The sequence below is a fragment of the Sciurus carolinensis genome, chromosome 8, assembly GCF_902686445.1.
Source record: "Sciurus carolinensis chromosome 8, mSciCar1.2, whole genome shotgun sequence".
NCBI lineage: Eukaryota > Metazoa > Chordata > Mammalia > Rodentia > Sciuridae > Sciurus > Sciurus carolinensis.
In genome coordinates this window covers 79062106-79089474 of record NC_062220.1, presented here as the reverse complement: position 1 = coordinate 79089474, position 27369 = coordinate 79062106, and the positions used below count along the sequence as shown (strand labels likewise).

At 35.9% G+C, this 27369-nt stretch overlaps 1 pseudogene; it reads right to left on the bottom strand.

Annotated features, from left to right (window-relative positions):
• Positions 1–11571: 11571 nt before the first annotated feature.
• On the bottom strand, positions 11572–26998 carry LOC124991328 (60S ribosomal protein L6-like; annotated as a pseudogene).
• Between the last annotated feature and the right edge of the window lie 371 nt (positions 26999–27369).

The window sequence follows — 27369 nt, the reverse complement described above, 5'->3', positions numbered from 1 at the left end:
AGTTGATTGATAATGGGTAAGTGGACAGACAGATAAAAAGATTAAAACTCACTTTACTTCCCAATCACAGGAAACTCCCTCAGAAAGAATACATTCTCTTAATCACTCTCCTTCAGACACCCAAGCATTATAAAATGAGTCCACTCAGTTCCCCGCCACCTCCAGAAAGACAACGTTCTTTTAGAATTTCATTTTTTCATTTATATGAAGTTCCTTTACCTGTCTGTTCCATTTAGCCAAATACCCCTCATCTCGTTTTACTATACTCATGTTACCTTGACTGTGATGCCTTTCCTCAACCAGGTAAACAACTTCTTCATTTGTGTTCCCACAGGCTACTGCAGGTATTTAGGTCTATACTGTCATAGGCGTGTGCATGCCTCTCTTAACAGACTATGTGCTCGTCATGTGTTGAAGACTCAATAAATGTTTTTAAATGAAACAAATGAACCAACAACTCGTTTGAGCTTAATAATTTCATGGAGCAACTTCTAAAATGGTGCTTTATAAGGACAGTGGGCATGTATAAATTCATGCTCCAGAGCAAACAATTCCTTTAAAGGAAGGTATGAAACATGTTTTACTAATTTCTATACATACAAAACTGTATGGTATTATCCTTCTTTGTTTCTGAAGAGATTGATTTGTAAGTAACATTTTGAGAAAGACAATAAAAAGTAGTGTCTAGGAGACCACACATGGACATGGGCTTTTACAAGTGTTAGACCTGTGCATGGCTTCCTGGTGGACAAAACAATCACTGGAAGAGGGAGGCAATGTTAAAAAACAGAAAGCCAGATTTTTAAAAGGATGCTCGGATGTGGAAAACATACATTTGTTTTATAACCCCTTCTAAAATTTAATTAAACCCATTTCATACGCACAGAATAAAATTTTTGAATAAGACTAATTCTAAAAATAGAGAGCATTATGGTCCATCATTCACACGTTCAAGTTGCCAAATTGAGCAGTTTAACCAGACCTTCTTCAGCCCAACGCGGGCAAACTGAACGTTGCTGCAAGTTTGAATATTTGATATTATTTAGATAAAGATAGCAGGGCACACAGTTTCAGAAGCCCCTAAACAGCCTCCTTTAAAAAATTTAAACTGAAATATGAATTTTTGGAGTCATGTGATGTTTACGTATCCTCTTCCAGCTATATTCTAAGCAAAGGTATGAAGTCCTAGACTTACAGCAAAACAGATTCTCCCAGGTCTTTGAGGATTATTTAGATTCTAGGAATTATTCAATAAATGATCATTTGGGGGGTGTTTTTACTTTTCTTCAATGGCAGTCACTTTTCTCTGTACATCAGATGTACAGAATTTAAATTCTCACATTTATCTAATCACACTGTTATAAAAAAAAAAATCACTAAACTCATCTTTGAAAAATTCAGTCAGAACAGATTTTGTTCAGTCAGCATTTTCCTCCTATTTAACTTTTAAAAGTAGAAAACTTTAGTGAAAAAAAAAAACTGGAGGAGTTCAAAAAAGTAATAGGTCATGGTTTTAAATGAGGAGAAAAAAACCCAGCATCTGTATTTCCTGGATTGAATGGACACAGGCTGTCAAATCTTAGGATGTTGTACTCAGATGAAGTTCAAAACATCTTGTTTTTTCTTTGTTCATGTTTGGTCTCAGGAATTCAGAATGAGACAAGTTAGAGTGTATTTTATCTACTTTCACCATTTCTCTATAGACATCCTTTGTACTAGAAGTTTCAATATTGGATCTTGCACTCTGAAGGAACTGGGGCTGATGAAATATTCCTGCTTCTCTAATGAGACACAGGTACTCAGGAGTGGCATGTGACCTGTGCTTACCTCATTAACGAAATGACTTTTGTACTGAAAGAAAGATTTCTATACCTAAAAATAGAATCTTAAGACACATTGCGAAAATTATCGGGTCTGACATTGGGTTTTATTATGCTCTGCGTTATTCATGAGGGACAAAGAAGATCATGCTCAAGAATGAAAAAGAAAACACTTAAGTGGGTCTGGGCAGTTTTAACAGCATGAGTGAAATACAACACCAAACAGGATGTCTCCATTCCCTTTGAACTTGAGGCATCCCATGGACCTAAGCTACTGAATTCTCTGGTTAGTTATGTGGTGCCAGACATTCAGTGGCACTTACTTCATGAAGATAAGTTTCTACCCTGTGCTTTTATAGGTAATGGTGAATGAATCCTGTCTGACCAAATTGAGTGCTTTATCAAAAAGACCATAAAATTGTAGAAAATATACGTGTTTTTTCTTGAGTCTTAAAGTAATTTGTCTCTTTCCTATTTTTTATCATTGAATGCCAATAAATCATCCAATCAGTAGGCAGAGATATGTCCACATTTATATCTCACATATTATTGTAAATATTTGTTGGTCCACTTATTTTGGAAACAAGATTCCAATGGCAAATAAAATTTAAATTTAAACATCAACTATATGTCATTCAATTTTTTCTTTTATTATCAATAACACACATTAAGAAATTATTGTCCTGATATTTGTGTTTTACTTAGTCAAACCTCTACCTGCTCCTTTTTGAGGTCCCTTTATTATATCAATTGATTGTTGGTTTCTTTATGGTTATCCAGTCAAGGAGTAGAGAAGCCAGGTCCAGCACACTTCATTCCTCCTGTTTGGAAATCTGTTCATTTAAAAAATGGCTAAACACAATTAAATAATACCATATCATTACTGGGCTTATATCTGAAGTCCCCTAAACAGAAAACTTTGGAAAATTGGGTAGAACAAGAAGCTTCAGCCCCAGATCAAAAGTAGACTCCAATTATCAAAATCTTACAAAAGTCAGAAAGGCCTACTTGATACAGAGGGGGAATGTGCTGTATTGCTTTCTTTTTTATCTTTAAATTTAAGCATCATCCAGCTGATCTCATCAAAAAATGTCTTCTTTCATAACAACATAAAAATCCTTACCAAGACAAGTTCTACACGGACCAAATAAAAACTTAAGATGACTCCTTTTCTGCTAGTTTTTTCTTCTAGTTTAAAATCATGACCTATTACTTTCTTGAACTCCCCAAATCTTTTTTTTTTCACTAACATTTTCTATTTTTAAAAATTAAATTGGAAAAAAATTGCTGACTGAACAAAATCTGGTCTCACTGAATTTTTCAGAGATGGGTTTAATGATATTTTTTATAACAGAGTGTGATAGATAAATGTGAGAATTTAAGTTTTGTACATCTGATGTACAGAGAAAGGTGGCTGACATTGAAGAAGAGTTAAAAAAATACCCCCAAATTGGTCTTTAGGATGGGAATTACAGACTCATTCTTACTCTGTTACCCGGGTCCTTTTTTAGCAGTAATTAGAACCTTTCCACAATGTCAGTTCTAGCACCCTCCTTTCTTATCGTCACCTCCTATCTCTTCTATTTACCACCCCAACTGCCACAACTGCCAAAATTCTGGGCTCTGCAACCCAGTGATCTTACCAACTTTTCATTTTTTTTTTTGTCCCCTTCATTTTCTCCTTTCTCCCCCTTTTTAAAATTCATACCAACTCAGGTAACCATTTCATTGCCTCTTTTACTTTAATTCAACCCTGGGTACATCCATCTCAGCCTTGTGGGCACCTGGACCTTTGCTGAATGTGGCGTGTGAAAATTACATCCTGATGCTACTTGTCTCACTTTGAAGTGATGTTCACCAAACTCACCTTGGCTCTTAAGGCTCTTTCAAACCATTTTCCTCTGGCAGAGTTCCGTCCTCACTCTCTTGGATAATTATATCATATCTTCTATGTTCAAACCTCAAACTTTCCTTCCCATTCTAATTCTCAAGATCAGATTCTTATTTCATGGAGGAGAAAGTCAATCAGAAGCACACTTCAGTTATCTCCCACTGTTGCATCCACCCCCTGTCAATATCTGGACCACCTGCTTTGCTTTTCCCCTGGTTACTATGAATACATGGTCATGCACCTCAGGTCATATCTTCCATCTTCGTGATAGATCTTATTATCTTCTCAAATTCAAGGACTTTTCTATAGCAGTTCTCTTCTCTTTCTGTAGCAGAATCAGTTTTCCTTTTATATTAGGTCATTACTAGCATCATGTAAATATGTTGCTATTTTACCAATATTATTAAAAAAATTTTTTTTAGTCACAGATAGACACAATATCTTTATTTTGTTTATTTTAATGTGGTGCTGAGACTGGAACCCAGTACCTCACACATGCTAGGCCACTGTTCTCCCACTGAGCCACAACCCCAGTCCCAGCCAATACTATTATTATTATTATATTATTATTTTATTTATTATTTTTTTTTTGTGGTGCTGGGGATCAAACCCAGGGCCTTGTGCTTGCAAGGCAAGCACTCTACCAACTGAGCTATCTCCCCAGCCCTCCAGCCAACATTATTTTTAACTACACATTCAACTCCTCCCTCATCATTCCCCACCCACTGCTCCATGTACCTGTTCCCACTAGATCAAAATTTCTCAAAGAAGCGCAATCCATTTGTGCAGTTTTCAGTCACTTTTCTACAATTCCCTCTTCTAATCGGGCTTTTCACTCACAAAACCCATTATTGTCGAGGTCAGCAGTGACCTCCATGTTACTAGATGTAATGGTCAGTTCTTATCTTACTTTCCATCAAGGCCATTTGATAGATCCCCTCTTTGAACTGCTTACTTCAGTTGGGTTGCAGGACAGCACACTCTCCTAGTGAAAATCAGCCACCCTACATCTGTTCTTTTCTCCACATGGCTCCAGTGTCTTAATGTTGCGATATTCCAAGCCTCAATCTTTACATTTCTTCTCTACCTACACTTGTCTCCTAGGTGATCTTATCTGGGCTTATAGTTTTAAATACCATGCTGAGAACAATTGCATTTATATCTTTAGCTCTGACTTCTATCCTGAACTCAAAGGACGTATATCCAGTTGCCTTCTCAACAGTTCCATTTGGATGTCTGGGGAACTAGTCTAACCTAACATGTGCAAAGCTGAACACAAAGTATCACTTTAAACCTACTTTCACACTTTTTTCTATTTTTAGTTAGCAGCTATTCCTTCCTATCTAGTGCCCAGACCCCAAACCCTAGAGTCATCCTTTATTCTATTCCTGTCCCAGCCTCTCCCACTAGAGATCCCATCCGTCAACCTGCCCTGAGCTCAGCTGCCTTTAAAATAAACCAGAATATAACTACTTCTCACCACTTCTTTCACATTTGTCTCCATTACTCCACCTCTTATTTGCCTCCCAGCTTGGTCCTTGAGCACCCTTGGCCCTTGAGTACCCAGGCCTAATCCTACCTCAGGGCCTTGGCCCTGGTCTTTCCCTGTGTCCACAGGCTATTCCCTGTTACATTTCCATACCTTCCTCCCTCATTGCCTCAGGTCTTGATGCAAATGTCATTTATGAGTGAAGTCATTGCTGATCACCCTTTTTAAAATCGCAAATTTCACTTCTTTCAGCAAAAGACCCTTTTCTTATTTTGATTTTATTGATAAAATATCAATTCCAAATGTATAGTGTGTTTATTTATTTATTTATTGGTATTGGGTATTCAACTCAAGGGCACTTAATCACTGAGTCATAACCCTCTCCCTTTTTTAAATTTTTTATTTTGAGCTAGGATCTCACTAAGTGGCCTAGGACCTCGGTAAATTGCTGAGGCTGGCTTTGAACTCCTGATCTTCCTGCCTCAGCCTCCCAAGTTGCTGGGATTACAGGCATGCACCCCTGTGCCTGGCCTTTTTTATTGATTTAGTTTAGGCTTTAACCACTAGACAATGCTCTCCAAAATGACTTTTTGTGATGATGCAAATGTTTAATATCTCTATTGTCCAATGTGGCAGCTACTAGCTATGCATGGATGTAAGCATTTGAAATCTATAGCTTAATTAGTTTAAGTTCAAACCTAAATATCCACATGCAGTCAGTGGATAGGTATCCTGTTAGACAGCATAGTTTAAATTCAAGCTGCATGACAGCAGAGTGGTTTTGGACTGATGTCACTATAGCACCAAGCAATATCAGGCACACAGCAGGTGTCCAGTTTATATCTGTGAATGAAATGAATCACTTTCTTTTCTTTCTGGTTTCATTTCCCGGGTTGAACATTGCCTCAGTCCAAGGAATTTGGTTTGTGAAGGAAGCAAAGGTTACATTTTAGCTCTCCTAACAATCCACAGTCCATCCTGCAAAACACAAAACTACATTGACCCTGAGTGGCTGACTTGATTTTGCAGCTAATCACCTAGTTGTTTAGAATCTGCAGCTTTCTCCCTGACTTCTACCACCACTGTCACCATCAACATGAAAAGATAGGCAAGGATACAAGGAGAGAGCCTTAGACGTGGAGGAATTTGTCTGTCCATCTACTGTCACTGCATTAAAAACAAAGATACTTAGGGGTTCATTATTTTTGTTTATTTCAATTCTTTCCCCACTTGAAACCCTGCATAGACTCAGGAAAAAAGACCAGCCAGGCGCAGTGGTGCACACCTGTAATCCCAGCGATTCAGGAGGCTGAGGCAGGAGGATGGTAAGTTCAAAGCCAGCCTCAGCAAAAGTGAGGTGCTAAGCAACTCAGTGAGACCCTGTCTCTAAAGAAAATACAAAATAGGGCTGGGGATGTGGCTCAGTGGTCAAGTGTCCCTGAGTTCAATCACTGGTTCCCATCCCCCCAAAGAGAAAAAAAGTCAGCTATGAGAAGCAGCAAGAAATAGCCTGGAAGGGAGAAAAAAAATTAAGTTTATCCAAGATAAACTTAAGTTCCTTAAACTCAACAGTAATTAGCTCTGGAAAATAAATCTCATCTCTCCACCAAGAAATAAATTCCATCAATCTTAGATGGGACGCATTTAACAACTATCTGAAAGAGACAAAATCAGGTACATCTCCCTGAGAGTTGTGAATTTATTTCTGTGTAAACAATCTCCCTTTCCCACTTTGTTTTGCTCCTTATTATCCTTTCATGAAACATCACAAGAGAATAGTCAAACAGGGACCCAAGTTAACCTCTTTCCATCTTTGCAGGACAGGGCCCAAATTCTTCTAGGTAGATTTATACTCTCCATATACAAAATGTCTGTCAAGGACAGAAGGAAAAATAGTGGAAATAGAGAGGGAGATAGATTGCCTCTCTTTGTTTTCAAGTTTGGTTTCTAATGTAAATATAAGTAGAAAATACATTTCACTAGGTTCAAAGTCATATGATCTGTGAATCCCAACTCTAGCTCTTTCATAAACTTGGTTGTTTCTTATCATTTTTATACTTTAGTTTTCTCATCTTTAAAAGTTTCTAGAGTATTGTTCACTTTACAATGCTAGTATAGAAATTAGATGGTAAACATAATGTGCTTACTATAGATTATAAGCATTTATTAAATGTAGCTCTCCTGCTATAGATAGAGGATTTTAAGTCATTTGTATTATTTGGTCTAAATACTTCATTTTCTAGATGAGGACTGGAGATATCAATTTTTTAAACAAACAGCATTTGCGTGAGGACTAGACTACTATTTCCTAGCTAGTGGGTTTCTAATACAACACTCTCATGCTCACCATTTCCTCTTATTTCTTTCCACTTTTCTTGCTGGTTACATGGGAGTAAAAGGAATAACTCAACCTAGGAGAATTAGAGGTGGACATTGTGGTTTTGGTTGCAAATAAGAATTTACTTACTCTGCTTTTCAAGTTTTTTCTTCATCCGCATGGTTAGGCATCAAATAGATCAACTGGAAACTACCTACCCCAAATGACCATTCACTCAGAGACCTTCCAGACTCAGGACAAGGGTGTCTCTGTCCTACCAGAAGGGTGACTGTAGCTGCCCTTGGATAAATAGATGAGGCTAAGGAAGGAGTTTTCAATTTCTAGGTGATAAAACTTTTAAATATCTGGTATCTATTCTCCTGGGATTGAGAGTTGATTGCCATGTCTTTCTTCTTGCTAAATACCCAAACCCTCTGGAGGCAGTCGCACTAGGAGGTAGGACCCCAGGCACACTGGAAAGAATAAGCAGCCAGACTACCAACATCCTTAGGCTATTACTTTGGCCTGGTACTTGCTAGCTATTAAGTTTGGTACTCAATGATTTACTCTGCAGTAGTGTCCTTTCCTAATTGCTGATCTCATTTTGCACCCTAGTGCCAAATGGTCCCCTGGAGACTACTGAGTAAAACAACAGGAAAAGTTCCAATAACCATCACAGATCCTTAATAAAATGCAGCTTTTAAAGTAGACGACCTTCCTGGAACCATCCCAAGAAGCCCAGTACTCCTATTTTCTTTAGGCACTTCGTGTGCCTGTCAGTTACTGAAATTAGCTCCATTTAATAAATGATTCCCTCTGCTGGCTACTTGAGCAATAAAATGGTTTTAGGGACTCTTATGTGTGCCTTATTTAGATAATTACCCTAAAACAGGAAGGAAATATTCTGCCTAAGGACAGTGCTATGGGGAGAAATTTTTGACTAAAAATAACAACATTTGAGAAAAATGTTTATGGCAGATCCAGAAACTGCAAATAAATGAAGAGAACTGGCAACCCATTTTGAATCTGAGATAAGAGAGTCTAAATGAGATTGTTGGATTTTTAGTTAGTCCACAAATATGTGCTATGAAATCCTGATCAGTGAGACGCGCCAAAATAGCCTACATAGTTCCAATTACATATGGGTGGCCAAATAAATCCTGAGAACATTACCTGGGTCTAATTGTCAGTCTCTCTGAGATTACCGTTGTCTTTTCATGGCCTCTTCCACCTATTCGTTTGTCTTTTCATTTTCTATCTTCATTTAGTCTATATCATGATAGTATCAAAGATAAATTTCTACATTTTGATTCAAAAATAACTTTCTTGCCAGGCGCAGTGGTACATATTGGTAATCCCAGCATCTCAGGAGGCTGAGGCAGGAGGATTTTGAGTTCAAAGCCAGCCTCAGTAAAAGTGAGGCATTAAGCAATTCGGTGAGACCCTGTCTCTAAATAAAATACAAAATAAGGTTGGTCAATCCCTGATACTTTCCAAAACAACAGCAAAAATAACTTTCTTATGACTTAACATAGTAAATTTCCTTACTTTACAATTTAAAATATTTTCTTTGAAAAGAAGATAATCTAGCACGATAGATGTATAATCCCAGTCACACATAGTAATGTTTCCTTGGTTCTATTCCTTGTTTTTATCTTGAGCAACGTGGAGACTCTAGCTTTCTCTATATGAAAAACTTTGCAAAGTCTATGGAAGTGCCTACTAAATGAAGAAGTTATTATATATACCAGCTATCATTTGTCTGTGAATATCAGCCACCTGTGCTTGGCTAGCTGGACTGACTCCCTGTTATACAGAGGTCTCAGAAGTTTACTCCATCAGCAGACAAGATCTCTCAAACTCTGACTCATGTATTGCTGCTTTGGTTAACTGTCTTTCATTATTTCAGTTGTCATGTAAGTCAGCTTGAAGCATTTAAAAGTCAGAGGACTATATGCTGATATCATGATATAGACCTAGACCTGTTCAGCTTCCATGTGTAAGAACAATAGGTTGTGTGTGCGTCTGACTTGTTATAATCCAGAGCTGTTGAGGCTCATGAACATGTTAAGACCATCTATGAATGCTGCCTAACATTTGTTAAATGTTTGCTCTTTTAAATGGGCCATGTTATTTAGTGGTTACAAATCTATGCAATAGTTTTATTTTCTTATGAGTACATTAAGGTTCACTAAAAGGTAAAGTAAGTTTGCCCAGGTTACACTATTAGAAAACTCGCAGAACCAAGTCCTAGAAAGTCACACTATAGAGCCTGCTTTTTTGAATCACTGCTTAAACCACGTGGCCGACTGGTTATGATTTCTTTTTCTTTTTTCATAGCAATACACATGGTACAAAAAGAATGCTTATTAGGAACATAACTTGAATACATACCCATGCACCAAACTTTCAAGTAGAAGAAGAATGAATGCTTTACATTATAGAACTTATTTGATGATTTGATATTTTTTAGAATAATAATCATTCAATAAATGAAGTCAATAAGTTGGGATACTGGCCAATGGGTAAGATGATGGTTAGGCTTCTAGGGATACATGGTAGGTAAAGGAACACTAGCTTCAAATAGCACAGTTTTAGCAAACAGATTAGGGAAGGGGTGGAGGATAACAAGGAATAGGTGGACTGGTCAAGGAAAGTGACTTGAGAAGGTGATCTGAAGTGGGAAGATGGTCGGCTAACACTGAAGGAGGGAGGTTCCAGACGGAAGGATCTTCCTGTGCCAAGATCCTGACATGAGCTTGGTCTGTGTGGAAAGATGGAAAGATTGTCAGGCTGAAGCATGGTGAACAAAGGAAGGGCAGAGGAGGATAGCATTAGGTGGAGACTGAGGAGAGGGCATGCATGGTAAGGCGTGCATACTGGGTTGTAGCTACAGGAAAGATATATTAGGCAAAGGTTTCATTGTCACAGATGGTCAATGATACAGTAAAACAATTTCTGCAATAAGTACTTTCTCCAGTAGGCAAATTTTTATCAAGGAAGAGAAAGGAGGAAAACAACAGGGAATGAAGGCTATAGATTACCTATAGATGGTATTAGTATATGTGAAGAAACACAAGTCATTCCTGAAAAGGAACATCACAAAGACATGTAATAATCAAAGTGGAAATCTGTAAACTTCAAGTTCATAACTTGCTTCCCTTATTAAAATAAATACCAATTTTATACGGGTGACTCCTTTAGATTAAAAAAAATCCCATGCTTTAAAAATCTGAAGAAGACAGGCGTGGTGGTACACACCTGTAATCCCAGCTACTTGGGGGAAGGATCACAAATTTGAAGCCAGCCTCGGAAAACTGAGTGAGACCATGTCTCTAAGTAAAAAAAATAAAATAAAATAAAATACAAATCTGAAGAGATAATAGGAGAAGAGAAACAAAAGCTTATAACCCAACTCAAATCCATACAATTTCTCATGGGATGAGATAGTAAGTACTAAGATCTGGGAATGGGGTGAAGGTGGGAGATTGGATGAGGACGCTTCTTTAAAAGGAACACTCTCTCCTTCAGTGTTACTTGGCTATCTTCTCAGCTCAGATATTGCCTTCTCAAGTCACTTCCCTGACCAGTGGGCCCACTCCCTGCTCATTCTCCACCCCCTTCCCTAATCTGTTTGCTAAAGCTATGCTACTTGAAGCTACAGTGTACCTTTACTACAATGTACCCCCAGGGGCCAAACCATCATCTCACCCATTGTTCAGACTTCAAATTTACTGAATTTATTTATTAAATGATTATTATATCCTTAAAAAATCAAATGACCTGATTTAAAATGTATTTAATTTCTATGAAATCAATGCATTATTTTTTCTTTTACTTGAAATTTTGGTGCATGGTGTTTATTTAAGATAGTTTCATGCTGACTGAGAGTTGTTTCGCTGTGACTCAATGGCTTTTGAGGCACATCTTCAGTTAAGATAATATCTAGGCATTTTGTGACTGGATGTCACTATTCTAGTCACTTTCAAATAGTTTTCTGCATTTTATTTATTTTTTAAGTATATTACTTATTCATTGGTTTCTGGGTAAGAAATTAGAACAAAAGTTTGTGAGGATTAATTGCATTTGGCAGAGCAGACATGGATTGCAGGTAACTCTGAACTAATAGCTTTGATTTTTGAGTGCACAGCATTCTGACCAACCTCACGCTGCTCTGTAACCTTATAGTTCTCTTTCTCTGTGTTGAAGAGTTCATTTTCCTGTTGTCTGGGTTCCTGAAGCTTCTTCTTAAAGTGAATAAATATCAGTGAGGTGTTTTGAGATTTTCACATAGATAATATCAATTTTTGTGACAGTGATGATGACCAATTTCTGATGTGTTCTACCTGGAGGTACTTAATTGAGGGAAAGAGAGCCAGACACAGGTAGCAAGCTACTGCTTAGCTCCTTCAGGAAAACGACTCTTACCTCTGTGGCACCAGTGTGGATGCATGACCAGGATGGTCTCAGGGGCCATGCTAGTTCCCAGTCTCCCCACATGCTGCTGACTGATAACATTTTTTTTGCTGTGACTCAACTGTTTTTGAGGTACCTCTTCAATAAGACATTCCCTTACTTCTAGGCATTTTTTGACCTGGATATTGCCATTCTAGTCACTGCCAAACAACTTTGTGACAGTAGCAAGAGTCTTTTCCTTTTTCTTTTTCAATTCTGGATTTAGTAGCTGAGTACTTTCACTGTATGTGACCTTTCCGAGATATGTAACTGATCAAGAGTATCTGCCAATTCCTCTGAAGAAGACAGGCTTTCAGCTACAGGGAGGGGTTCCTTTCTTGGGCTCGTTTGCCTTGACATTCCCCTTTCTAACTTTGTCACTGGCAATGGTCTCCTTGGTTTCACAAGTCTCAGTATTTGCCTTTTCAAATTTTTATCCACCATCTTGCAAGATAGGAAAGAACAAAGTCTTATATTTTTAGAATAACTTGGAAGAAAATTATACATTTCTATCATGTCACATTTTATATTGCATATTGAAATTGCATCCAATTTTTAGATCAAGATAAAGTTCATTTCTAAAGGGCTCTTTCTACCAAGGGATCAAGCAAAGTTTATGGTTCTCTCCCAAGTAAGAATCTATGTGGGCCAAGAGAAAGAGAAAAGTTTATGGAAGTGACTCTTGGTCTGAAATCACCAGGAGGAAATATTGGGTGGTGGAGGCTGAATACCTAGCAGTCTCGAGAATCGTAAGAACTGATTGTATGAGAATTGCTGCATTTCCTGGTGACTTTCCTGTGGCAGGGAGCCCCCGTGTCACATGAGATAAACCTGAAGGTTCTATTGGAAAAGAGGTAGTGAGAGGAAGAGGTACGTGGAAACGTAGTCATCTTCCTATGAAAACCAACAAAATATTTAAAATGTTTTAAAATATCTAAAAATACATAAATATATTAATAATTTTGATACTGTAATATTAATTTTCATTTACAATTATAAAAGTATTTTGACATATGAATTCTGACTCTAGCTAATATGTATGAAAAACAATAGAATCCCTGCATTTCATGTGTATATTATCAATGATATCTTATCCTTTGTAGAGTCACATTTTGCAAAGAATTTTCTCAAGTCCATTACCTCCATAATAATGGTCCTATATTTAGTCGGAGAGACATAATTGGTATTATTTCTGCTTAATAGGCAACAGCAAGAAGGATGAGTTAGTTGTTCACCAATTAGACTCAAACTTTAAATCAATCAAATCCAAATCCTGTGTCCCTGCTTCCCCAAACTAGTCCAATGGTTCTCAAAGTGTGGTCCCTAGTCAAGAGGCTCAGCAACACCTGGGAACTTGGAAATGCAAATTGCAGGCCCCACTTCAGACCTAAGAAATTAGAAGTTCTGGGAGTGGGCCCAGCACACCTAATTAGTCCTCCAGACTATGCTGATCCCTGCTAGTTGGAAACCACTATCCTAGTCCATATTAACGCAGCAACCTACCAGAATAGTGTAAGGAGAATTTCCTTTGGGGGCAAGCAACACATTCATTTCTCACAATCTCCCTGATTACTTTATCAGTCATACACATGTTGTAGACAATTCATGGTCACACAGCTGTGGCCCTTTCGTATACACTATTGGCACTATGACATTACTTCACAAATTGTTTGATTCTTTTTTTCTTTTTTGTATTATTTTGACTTATGAGATGAACCATTTTATTTTGCATAACTATAAAGTCATCATAATAGAGCCTATGGTCATCAAAGTATGAGGCTAAGGAAAAACAATCTTTGTGCTAAAATCAAATTAATAATATTTTTGGTTTTTTCACTAATTTATTCTTTCTGGAGATTTTGTCAATCAAAAGAACTCTAGAAAGAAAATATAAAATGGAAATAAGAGGTATAGTTTTATTATGGCCTCTGAATAGGATTTTTAAAAAAAATCTCAAGGAATAAAATACTGTATTTTGTTGAATCTAAGATTCAATTCAATTGTGGCACAAATTAATTGTGACCATTATTTTATTTACTGCTATTGAATTAGGAAAACATGGCCAATCCAACAATGAAGTACCATGGAACATAAGTGGTATCCAATTTTAGACATGTTAAAACATGAACAAATACATCTTAGTATTAATGAAATACAGTTCACATTTTAATGTGCAACTGCAGCTGACATCATCCTTCAGGGCTAATTTTGCTTATTAATTTTCTTTCCATAAGCAATGTTTACCAGGTCCCAGTTATGGCACAGTTAAAGTAATTTTGCTCTCCAGAGTTAAGCAGTACAATCGTAGCCTAAGGATTGTTTCATGACATCAGTAACTAAACACTGCAGATGGAAAATATTCTTCTACAATTTGGTTTCTGAGTTGTCATATGGTGTAAGGGAGCAGGTATTGAGAGAGAAAACAGAGGAAAGGTAAAAGTAAAATATGGAGCATTCAGTAACTTGAATATATCTTTTGGTTGTCACTTACAAATAAAAGCATTCTGGAACCTAAGATAATGTTATGGTTAGGATGTGAGGTGTCCCCTAAAAGCTCACGTGTGAGACAATGGAAGAAGATTCACAGGAGAAATGATTGGGTTATGAAAGTCTTAACCTAATCAGTGAATTAATCCCTGATGGGATTAAATGAGTGGTGATTAAATGGCTAAATGGGGGCGTGGCTATGAGGTATATATTTGTATCTAGAGAGTGGAGTCTCTCTCTGCTTCCTGATCCAATGTGAGCTGTTTCCCTCTGTCATACTCTTGCACTGAGATGTTCAGCCTCACCTCAAACCTGAAGGAAAGGAGCTGGCCTTCTATGGATGAAGACCTCTGAAAGTGTGAGCACTCAAATAAACTCTTCCTCCTCTACAATAGTTCTGGTCAGATCTTTTAGTCACAGCAGCAAAATAGCTGACTAAAACAGATAGGTTATGTTTAATATGCTGACATTCTTTCTTAATTAGCTGTTTCTCATTTTTGTTAGTAGGTAAATACATATAAGTGAACTATATTGCATAAATCATAAATGTCTTGCAAATCTGCTTCCCTCTGTTTTTGCATGGGCCATGCACTTGCTGGAGAATATAACTAATGACATATTGGTGCATGGGGATTTGAGCCAGAGTTCCATCCTGACTGTCACATATTATGCTCCACAAAAAATAAGAAATACAGTCACTGCAAACTGATAACATGATGGAAATGCTCTGCTTACATTTTGATTTGGAGAATTTAATTCAAATAAAAAAGTCATCACCAGAAAATTTCCATTTAATATTCTATATTTTCACAATTTAGAATAAACTTGAATAGTTATTAAAAACTCTGCTCATGTATTTGGAATATTTTTTGTAACTCTAAACCTAGTTGAAAGTACATGAAGGTGGAGATCAAGAGCCTGGAGATCAAACTGTGGTTTTGTTCATCTTCAGCTCTGTAACTTGAGCAAATAGTTAATTTTTATAAATTCAGAAATTTAATAACTGCTAAAACTTCTTTAATAATTTCAGGGTAACAAAATCCAATAAAATAATAATAATAATAATAATAATAATTGCTTTGTATTACCTTGTTTAATCATAAAACTGAAATAACATAATATTAATACTGTGCATAGCACAAAGTAAAAACTAAAATATTTCTATTAGTTATTATTATTCTATCATCAATAACAACACCACTGAGATGAAATTAATGTATTTGAATCAGTCAAGAAAAAAGTTTTTGAGAAAATAGTTTTCAAGAGGTTGTGGTCATTCTGAGGACCCAGGTCCAAATTATGACATTGGGATTGTCTTCTTGATGTGTTTTTTGGGTAATTAGTACATAGAAACATGACTGCTTTTTATATATTAATACTGTATCCTCCAACTTTTCTGTATTCATTTATCGGTTCTAACATTTTTAGTGAATTCTTTGGCATTTTCTATATATATAACATCATGTCATCTGCAAATAGAGATAATTCAACTTCTTTCTTTCTGATTTAGATGCTTTCTATTTATTTTTTTAAATCTAATTTCTCTGGTCATAACTTCCAGAAGAGTGGGCATCCTTGTCCTGCACCTGGTCTTAGAGGAAAACATTCCTACTTTTTACCATTGAGTATGGTATTAGCTATGTGTTTTTCACGTATGACTTAATTGCATTGAGGTACATTCCTTCTATACCTAGTTTGTTGGAAGTTTTAATCATGAAAAGATGCTATAATTTGTTGAATGGCCTTTCTGCATCTATTGAGGTGATCATATGGTTTTTGTTCTTTATTCTGTTAAAATGGAGTATCACACTTATCAATTTCCTATATTGAACTATCCTTGCCTTGCATGAATAAATCTCTCTTAGTTACATAGTGAATGATCCTTTAAATTTGCTACTGAATTATGTTTGGTAGTATTTTGTTAAGGATTTTCTTCCTCATTCTTAACTGTGTTTATCTCTGATTCTTAAGCATGTTTACTAGTTCAATTGTTAAAAAAATTATGACTGGATAATTTATTTTCTTTTGGCATATTAAAAATGTCAAGCATAGAGCACACCTCAATATACCTAAACAAGATGCAGAGCATTTAAGAAGCAATGACTCTTTGCAAAATAATAATCCTTTATTTTCCTTTAAAAGCACTGATATTTATTCCAATGGCTTCTGGACTTGTTAAAAAGTAGGCATACTTACAGATATAGAAATGTGAAATGCAGGCACTTCTCTTATTAAACTGACTTTCAATTGAATGGACAATACACTTATATTTACTTAGAATTCTATGTCGGCTTACTAAGATTTCTGGCCATCCTCCTATTTGGTTCGAATAAGAACCTAAAGTATCTTCTAACAATATTTGTGGCATATATTTTGTATTCAAATACTCTATATAAATGCCCAGGCTTTCAATGAATGTTTAGAACTGTCAAAATGATGTCAACAATAAAATTAAAACTATTAATTCATAATACTTAATCATTTATTCCTTGTGTAATAGGTATAATTATTATCTCTCTACTCTTTACCCCATTTTTTTCTGATGAAGAAACTAACTTGATTACAAAGTTAGTGAGGGACAAGGTTGAGATTTGAACATAGATATCTGACAACATAATAAGCTCTTCTTCACTCTAATTCTTCATGCTTATTTGAAGTTTAATATTTTAAGGATTCAATAATTTCACACTACCATGCTCTTTTGAGCAGGAATGAAATGAGTTTATCTCACCAATCAGAACCTAGCAGGTGTGGATAGCTGGGAGTAGACAGACCCTCTTGTCTAAGGCCACTGTTATAAATAGTAAATAGGACTTCCCCATTTATTCCTTAAAGTCTTTTCAATATTATTTCTATTAAAGGCAAAATGGAAAAAGTACTATTGTTAGAAACAATTTTCAGAAACATGAGTATGTGTAATTAAAATATAAGAGAGATGAATATGTGGTCCAAAACCAAAAAGAAAAAAGAAAAGAGAAATAAAAGAAGAGGAGGGGGAGGAGGAGGAGGAGGAGGAGGAGGAGGAGGAGGAGGAGGAGGAGGCTGAGGCGGCGGCAATGATGTGGGAATAGCAATGACAAAAATAATAATAATAAAGAAATCCTAATTCACATAACATTGAATATAACAGGGGCATCTATGTGTTAGCTTTATTCCTTTAAAAAATGCTATGTACCAGGCTTTGGGCTAATTTCCTAATATACAGCACAGAAGCACAAAGAGGGTTTAATCTGATGGTAGCTTGACAGGAGAATGCTTGGAATAATCAGTGCTGCATGATGCTCCCCAATTTCCACTCCAATCTAAAAGAATAGAAGCTGACAAGGCTTAAAGTTGATTCTTCATGAAAAATTATCTGTTAGGTTTCTTCCAGCCACTCTTTTCTCCACACTCATTTGTTGTGTTTGATACTGGCATTCTATTATGAGAAGACAAGACACCAATTCCCCAGTTACAGATCTATAGTAAAAGATAGAACTGCCAAAGAGACCTATCACATTAGTTGAAATATATTCTCTTAAAAAAAAGTATAATCATGCAATAAATAAAATACAGAAATAAATGTAATCAGATTCTTTATAGATTTTGATGAGAAAATTAGAGATTTAGGACAGTCACTGGCAATTTAAATTAGGTATAGAGTCATTGGTGAGAACAAGACAAAAAAGAAGCTAATGCCACAAAAATGTACTTGGTATAAAGAAACATAGCTCAATCTATTTTCAACTCTTTGGACAAATTATATGTGTAGATAGAAGGTAGTTGAGTTGCATATCTTGTGTAAATGCATAGAGGATGAAGCATATACATCATTTAACAGTTGGCATAGACCAACATAGCCTATATGTTTGACAAAGCTTGTGTCTTGGCATTTATTTGTGGACTGGATTAGCACCTAACATTTAGAGAATTGCTTTTAGGACTGGTTAATCAGAGAGTCTTTGTACTTCCCCAAGGATAACTCACAGCTAAGCATGAATTCATTATGCAAGTGTCTGTCCCCAGAGTTCTCTCCCTGTTTTTACAGACATTCATTGGTATGGGGGAATGGGAGGATTACCAAAAGGAATAACTCTGTCAAGGAGAAGACTCTAGGATATGCTATTTGTTTTTTTCCCTCCAAATATTACTTTTCAAATAATACTATGTATTTTCTGAGGGAAATGATTTCTATTTCAGACTATTTATAAGAGGAATCTATTTTTATGAGACACTATCATATTACAATGACTTGCATTATCCCAAGACAGAAAAATTCTTATTCACATGATAAAAGCAATTTGTACATAGGAATTCACTACATATACCAAAGAAAGTAGAATGTATTCATGTGTTAAAATGGAAGAAAAAATATATTGTTATAAAAAGAATTTGACTAATGACACCAGCTTTTTCTTTATTTTCCTTTTCTTTTTCCTTCCTCTTCCTTCCTTCCTTCCTTTCTTCCTTCCTTCCTTCCTTCCTTCCTTCCTTCCTTCCTTCCTTCCTTCCCTCCTGTATTTCTTTCTTCTTTTGTTTTTTGTTTTGTTTTTGTTTAAGTTGACAACACTATAAAGCCAGTAGGGACTGCAATATGGTGCATCAATGTTATTGTTTGAACCTGGCACCGAGTTGCCATGGAATCTTCTTAAACTCTAACCTGAAGACAATTCCGTCTGAACTGGAGTATTTAGAATGATAAAGCAATCCTTAGCAAGAAAAGTGAAGCAGGAGGCATCACAATACAGACCTTAAACTATACTACAGAGTTATAGTAACGAAAACAGCATGGTATTAGAACAAGAACAGACACACAGACCAAATGGTACAGAATAGAAGACACAGACAAACCCATAAAAATACAGTTATCTCATACTAGACAAAGGTACCACAAACATACATTAGAGAAAAGATAACCTCTTTAAAAAATGGTGCTGGGAAAATTGGAAATCCATATGTATTAAAATGAAATTAAGCTCCTATCTCTCACCCTGCACAAAATCAACTCAAAGTAGATTTTAAAAACTTACATACCAGAACAGAGATCCTAAGCCTAATAGAAGAAAAGTAGGCCCAAATTTCCACCATGTTGGCTTAGGAACTGATCCTTAACAAGACTCCTAATGTGAAAGAAATAAAATAAAAATTCAATAAGTGGGATGGTATGAAACTAAAACCTCTTCTCAGTAAAGGAAACAATCAATAAAGATTGTGAAGAGAGAGCCTATTGAAGGGGAGAAAATTTTTACCACATGCACTTCAGATAGAGCACTAATCTCCAGGATATATAAAGAACTCAAAAAACAGCACCCCCAAAAAAAAAAATCCAAATAACCCAATCAATAAATGGGCTAAGAAACTGAACAGACACTTCACAGAAGATATACAATTGATCAACAAATATATGAAAAAATATTCAACATCTCTAGCAATTAGAGAAATGCAAATTCAAGACTCAAGAGTAAGATTTCATCTCATTCCAATCAGGATGGCAATTATCAAGAACATAAGCAACAATAAATGTTGACTAGGATTTGGGGAAAAGATATATTCATACGTTGCTGGTGGGACTGCAGATTGGTGCAACCATTATGGAAAGCAGTATGGAGATTCCTCAGAAAATCTGGAATGGAACCACCATTTGAGTCAGCTATCCCACTCCATTCTATACCCAAAGGACTTAAAAGCAGTATAGTATAGTGACATAGTCACATCAATGTTTATAGCAGCTCAACCAACAATAGCTAAACTATGGAACCAAGCTAGGTGAATGAATAAAGAAAATGTGGTACATATACACAATGGAATATTATTCAGTCATAAATAAAAATGAAATTATGGCATTTGCCGGTAAAAGGATGGAACTAGAGAATATCATGATAAGAAAAATAAGCCAATCCCAAAAAAAACCAAAACCAAATGTTTTCTCTTACATTGTGGATTCTAATTCCCAATTATCAAGAACACAATTCACAATTAGCATCCATATTTAGGGGAAACCTAGGGAAGAATAGATGTACTTTGGATTTGACAGTGGGGAGTGAAGGAAGGGGAGGGGATAAGGGGGAAGGAAGGATTGTAGAATGAATCAGACATTATTACCCTATGTGCATATATGATTACATGACCAGTGTAATTCCACATAATATACGAGGAAAATGAGAAGTTATACTCCATCTATGTATAATGTGTCAAAATACATTTACTGTCATGTATAACTAATTAGAAGAAATTTTTTAAATGTGGAAAGAAAAAATTTTAAAGTTAAAAAGAAAAGAAATAATAAGATCAGAACAGAAATTAATGGAATAGAACATAGAGCAGAAATAACAACCATCGACAAAACAAAAAATGTAGTATTCTTTAAAAAAAGCATAAAATCTGATACTGGGCTTAGGGCAAGAAACAAAGCTACTCATTCCTTTCAGGTTGGAACTTAAGTATGGTCCTTAATCGAAAGAATAGCATAGATTCTAAATAGATTATTCACATATTTTATTTAAAACTTCAGCACAAACCAATCCCATTATTTTTGCTGTTGTTTCACAGAAATATATACATATTATTCTCTCTCTCTCTCTCTGTCTTTCTCTCTTTTTCTGTGTGTGTGTGTGTGAGTGTGTGTGTGTATAAAGACATGAGAGGACAAGAGAGAAAGAATGGAAACAGCACTAGTCATAAATCATTTTAATTTTAAAACCACCTTCATATTTGGGCTGGGACATTTGACATAACACCTACCTTTCTTTTCTGTTTTCCTTTTCATTTATTTTTTACACAGCTAACTAGATGTTTAAAGTAAACAAAAAGCTCTGTTGTTTTACTTGACCTCTCCTTTCCTTTTAGAGATATTTTAAAAATTTATTTTAAAAGATTGATTCAAGGTGCTAAGAAAATATAACATCAGTAGGTCTGACATAATAACCTCAAAACAACTCTCTAACATCCTCCAATATTCTACTCAGAACACAGATGGAGTGCAGCCAGAATCTAAAAAGTTTAGGAGAGGAATTTGCTTTTGTATCCTGCATACGTTTTATGTGAGGTTTTCAGCTCATTTCTAACTTCATTTTGGGACTCCCTGCAAATGGAGGATGACTTCTGGCTTGGGACAATGAGAGCCCAATTTTAATTGCCTGTCCAGAACTCTCAGACTAAAGTAAGAGCTTGGTGGTTAGGAAGCAAACAAAGAAAGCCAATGGTGAGCCACTGGGGAGTAACTACAGAGCTGCCCATAAACCCTGGCTTCTGGCCTGTTAGTGTGGCAGCCTCGCTAGCAAACTGAGGCCTACATGAGATGATAGACACAGTTGCCCAGAAGTGAGGCTCTGTTATGAGTGTCTATCACAGACCCTGATAGTGGAGATTAGGGTCTTGGGCTTAAACACAGCCTCTGTAGAGTATGTATACAAATTCTCTGTTATCATGCATTTGATAAAATGATTTTGTCTTGAATGGAAAAATCTAGTAAATGCCTCAAGCAATTTCATCTAACTACAAATTCGGGATAAGCATTTTGGTTTTCACCCCAGCTCTTTCAGATGCTAAAATAAATTAGTTTCCTTATCTATGAAACATGTGAATTGTTTTGGACTGCCTCTCCTATAATCTCTTTGGAGCCTAAGATCCTTTCTCTTTATTGCATATCTATGCCTTATGGAAGGGCAAATATTCAACAAATGGGTAATTAGTATATCACTTAAAACTATGTCAGTTTGGTTTTCTTTTTTTTAAACTTGATTTTTATTTATTTATTTATTTATTTTTATGTGGTGCTAAGGATCAAACCCAGTGCCTCACACATGCTAGGCAAGTGCTCTACCACTGAGCCATAACCCCAGCCTGTCTGTTTGCTTTTCTTAGGAAACAGGCACCTAACAAAAATGTGTATGGTCTCTTGAGTAGAAATAGATATGCAGGGGTTAGAGGCCAGGGGAGAGGGTAAAGATTATATGCAAATTTATTCTGGGACAGAAAGCAATGAAGAGCTCCTCCTAAGTGCATGAGAAGTATGCAAATGGATAAAAAAGGAAGGTTTTATTGCATTCTTCTTGCTATTATTTGGCCTGTAAGTATCCTCCAAGGTCCCCATGTGTTAAATAAAGGCTTAGTCCTCAGCTTGGCTTTACTGAAAAATGGTGAAAATGTTGTAAGAGCTGGGGCCTAGTAGGAAGTCCTTAGGTCAATGGAAGTATGCCCTTGAAAGGAATTGTAGCACCCTGTTTCCTTCCTCTCTCTCCTGCTCCTTGGCTATGAAGTGAACAGTTTTGCCTTGTCACACACTCCCTATCATGATATACTGTACCAGCAAAGCCCCAAAAGCAACAGGTTAACCAACCATGAACTGTAACCTCCAACACTGTCAGCCAAAATAAACCTTTCCTCTGTATAAGTTGATTATCTCAGGTATTTTGTTACAGTAATGGAAAGCTGATTAACATGATACTGAAACTAAAAGTGGTAGAGTGATAGAACTCATGTTTCTTACATCCATAACCAAAAGAAACCATGCTACTACTACTTTCTATTTTACCTTCCAAGATGATATTTGAGATTTGAACTTGATTTGGCAAAAAATGAGCAAACAAAAAGATTAGTCCCTTCCAGCTAGTTTTCAGAAATGGACATGTTACAACTTGCTGCCTTGGCAAGGAAAACAACCCAAAGATTACCATTCCTCTCCCCTGAGAGAGGTTTTTGGATCCAATGGCAAGGAGCACCTTTTATAGATTTCTGGCTTTGCTTTCCATGTGTTTTGTATTGTTTGGGTTTTTCTTAATTTGGGGTACTTTTTTTTTTTAATTTAAACTAAAGTATTCACCAGTTTTGACTCAAGTGAGTTTTATCTGCAATGGAAAGACTGACATCTACTTGAGTTGAGTTCTATGAACAACAATGAGAAAAAGGATCATAAAGATATATTTGACATAAGCAAACACCTCTTTATTCAATTTTACCAAAATTATGCATCATTATGTTTTTTTTGTCTTTGTGAAGTTGCCTGTTTTAATATGTTTTCAATAGACAACAAGGCACCAAGAACTCTGGGTAAATAATAGATGTTAAAAATAGCTACTACCTAACAATGTTACTGGAATAATTAGAGTACAGAAAAGTCTCTCACATGAGCAGCCAACTAAAAACAAAGGTTGGCATGATGCTGTTTCTTTGGTTCTTTTCAAATTAATACAGCACACTTGTTCCAAACTCATCTTTCTCCCACTTAAAACTATTTGGGTTGTTTTTGTTTTGTTTGATTTTCAACTCTCCCTAAAATATACAATAGTGGATCCTATTCTTTGTGTTATCTTACATTTTTTCTTTTATAGATATCCATTGTGCCAGCATATATTTATATGCATGGATGATACATATGCCTTACTTTTATACTCAGAGCAAGGAAATTATTCTTAAAGAAAGTCTCATTTCTAGCCAAATTCCATGGAATTGTGTTATTCATATGCAATAGAACACAAAATTCATTTCTTGGTTGGTGTCTGGTTACCACGGAACACAGACAAAAAGTTCAACTTTGCAACACAAGAGAACACCAGTAGAGACCCTGAGAATTTTTCATAGACCACACAAAGCCTCTGAGCAAGGAGACTACACTTTTGTATTCAAACCTGGAAGAACATAACACAATTGAAAAATAGCTCTCTCCACACCTTGTACAAGGGAATAAGAACAATGACTTCCATTCTTATTGCAAAAAAACCCCAGTAGCTTTTCTAGCATATTTTAAACAGAAGTCCTATCCCTTCTGTCTTTAAATGAAAGCTGGGACTCCTGAAAGGTATAAAGGTCCTGACATGTCCCACCAAGTCCACTAAAAGAAACCATTTAACTTTGTTTTCCTTAAAGACCAATTTTTACTGAGACATGAATCTGACAGAGCAATAAACACCATCTGAATCATTTTCAAACAGCTAGCCAAAATTTACTGCACTTGTGTGAAACACGTTGTCTTTCCAAAATCCTAAAGATGTTACGATAGCATAGCATTTCATAAAGTCCTGAATGAGAAACTTACACTTTGCTGTCACCTTGTAACCCCCCAGAGGAGGGGTGTGGCCTTCTAATGCATCAAATCCCGCAGAAACCAGGACCATGGCTGGATCAAACTCTTTGGCCACAGGCATCAGGACAGTCCTGCACAGTAAAAAGGCAACAGTCACACATGGGAAATGCACATACTTTTAAAATCGTTCAGTGAACACAACTTGGCACAACCTTCAGAACTTCCTGGGAATAAAGAAAATGGGTAAAGAAAACACTGTTTGAATGGATCAAAAACTTTATCATTCCCTTAATGCTGGCATCACTGTTGTTTTAGCATTCCAATTCAGTTCTTTTTCTTCATCTTTTTTCTCCGAATTGAACACTCACACACACACACACACACACACAATCTGCAGGTACATTCTAAAGCCCATCGTATTACATGCACATCTGTAGCTGTTTTATCCTACTGCCTATTAAAAAAAAAAAAAAAAAACAAAAAAAACCCTGCTTCTTCCAAGGAAGTGACTAATGTTTTACAGAGGAAAATCGAAGCTTTAGCGAAAATCTAGCTTGCTCTAGTTAGTGAGAACTTGGTGTAAATTTGAACTATAAATTTCTTTGGGGAAAAAGTTTGCTTTCCTGATTTTTTTAAGAAATATTTTTAAATATTGTCATGGTAGGGGGTGACTCTTACAAAGGAAAAACACGAAATTCCTTAATAGAATCCAGACTATAATGTTAAGTGAGTCCAAGGTCAGACACACCAGGAATGTGGCAGCTCATCCATGACAGCAGCCCCTGCGGCCCCACTCAGACACGTCAGCACTTACCTCTCCAACCTTCTTGGAGCCCCCAACCCTCTCTCATCAGCCTTAGTTTTGAGGGAGAATGACTAATGGATGCCACAGGACTTTATGATTTTTTTTTTCTCAAAGTTACTCAGACCTTGAGACCAGTGTACCAACAACATACAAATTCAAATTTCAAAGACTTCAATAAAGTGGGAGAAAAGGCACACACTATCATGAGTTTTAAAAGGTATATGCTCTCTACAGTGTATTTCTGAAAATATCTAAAACAAATATTAAAATGGAGATGCTTGAGCAGCAGAATAATTAACTCCTTTAATTTTGAGTTTGTAAATTTCTATAATGATCATATATTCATTTTACATTTAAAAATAAATTGCATGTCATCAATGAGAAGTTGTTAAACTTAGGAAATAAAAAAATGTTTAAATAAACTTGATCTAGAGATGTAAATTAAATATTTTGAATAAATTTACCACTAGCGTGCAAATTTTATCCTTCAAGCTTATAAATGTACTTGTAGATGATTTCCATGATATTCCTTCCAATTATTGGAAAACCATATAAAAACTGAACCCATCAGTGAAACTTGTAGAAACCTAATTAGAAACCTAATATTATTTACTACATACAATTTCATTGTTTTTTTCTTCAATAAATTTAAGAATCTCTATTATAGCTATATGTCTGAGAGATACAATGGATCCTTTCCCTTGCCAATAACATCAACTCTTATATTATAAAAGTGTCACATATAATTAATTCATTATTTGTCATATGAGCAAAACAGCCATGTGTTGTTGAGATACTGGAAAAAGTTCTCTCAAAGAATCAAGAATGTTTTATCAAGAGACTCTATTTAGTTTTATTAATCCCATGTACTTTCTTAAAGAACAAATAATTTGGTCTTTGTCCGAAGCAAAGAGCACATTTGTTGGATCATTCCTGCATTCACAAACATAAGGGTCTTACAATTTCACACAGGTTTTCAAAATGTTCCATTTCACAGGACTAATCCTTTACATCTGAAATGACTCAAGAAAATGACAGAAATAAAAAAAAATACATCATCTGATAGACTCTTCCACTTAAAATAATTCATGCCTACAATTGTGTAAGAGTAGTAGTTTGTTGAATGAATGAGTTGTGCATGATTAGAACAGAGCTGTGCGATATTGTGCTCAAAAATATGCTGTGAATTTTGTACTAAACTATATGGCAACAGATGCTTATAGATGATGATATTGGTAAGGCTTATTCATTCTTTTTAACAAACATACGTTGAGTACCTACAATGTTCCAAACACTGTTTCGGCTTAAAGATGTTCTCAATTTTGAACTGAATCTATTATATTTTCCTATTGCTGATATTAAACTCTTAGTTCCCCTACTCCAATAAACTGATAAAATGAAGACACCAGAGATCTCATTTTTGCAATTATCTTACAAATGTACATGGAACTATCTGCATTCTTCTATTTATGACAGTCCAGATTGATGTTTATTCAAATAATCTAGGGTATGTATCTGTTAATGGTTTGAATATCTTTTCTAAAACTTCTGTTGAAATTTAATGGCCACTGTAACAGTATTAAGGGGGGGGGTTCTCAGAGATGATTAGGCATTAATGAATTAAGGCCAGCATTACAGGTCTGGGCTCTGACAAAACGATGATCTCCTGAGTTTCTTTCCTCTGTCTTGTGTATGCCCACTTGCCTTTCCACCATATGACAGCACGGAGGCCATGGCTGGACACTGGCACCACAGTCTTAAACTTCCCAACCTCCATAAGCATCAGTCAAATAATTTTCTATTTGATATCAATGACTTAGTTTCAGATACTCTCTTATAGAACACAAAGTGAACTAAGACAGTGTCTGAAGGACTAAAACACTTGTATTAGAGCATCAAAGACCTCTACAAGAGAACTGCAGAACACTAAAGAAAGAAATTAAAGAAAACCTTAGAAGATGGAAAGATCTCCCATGTTCTTGGATAGGAAGAATTAATATTATCAAAATGGCCATACTACCAAAAGTGCTATACAGATTCAATGCAATTCCAATTAAAACCCCAATGATGTACCTTACAGAAATAGAGCAAGCAATTATGAAATT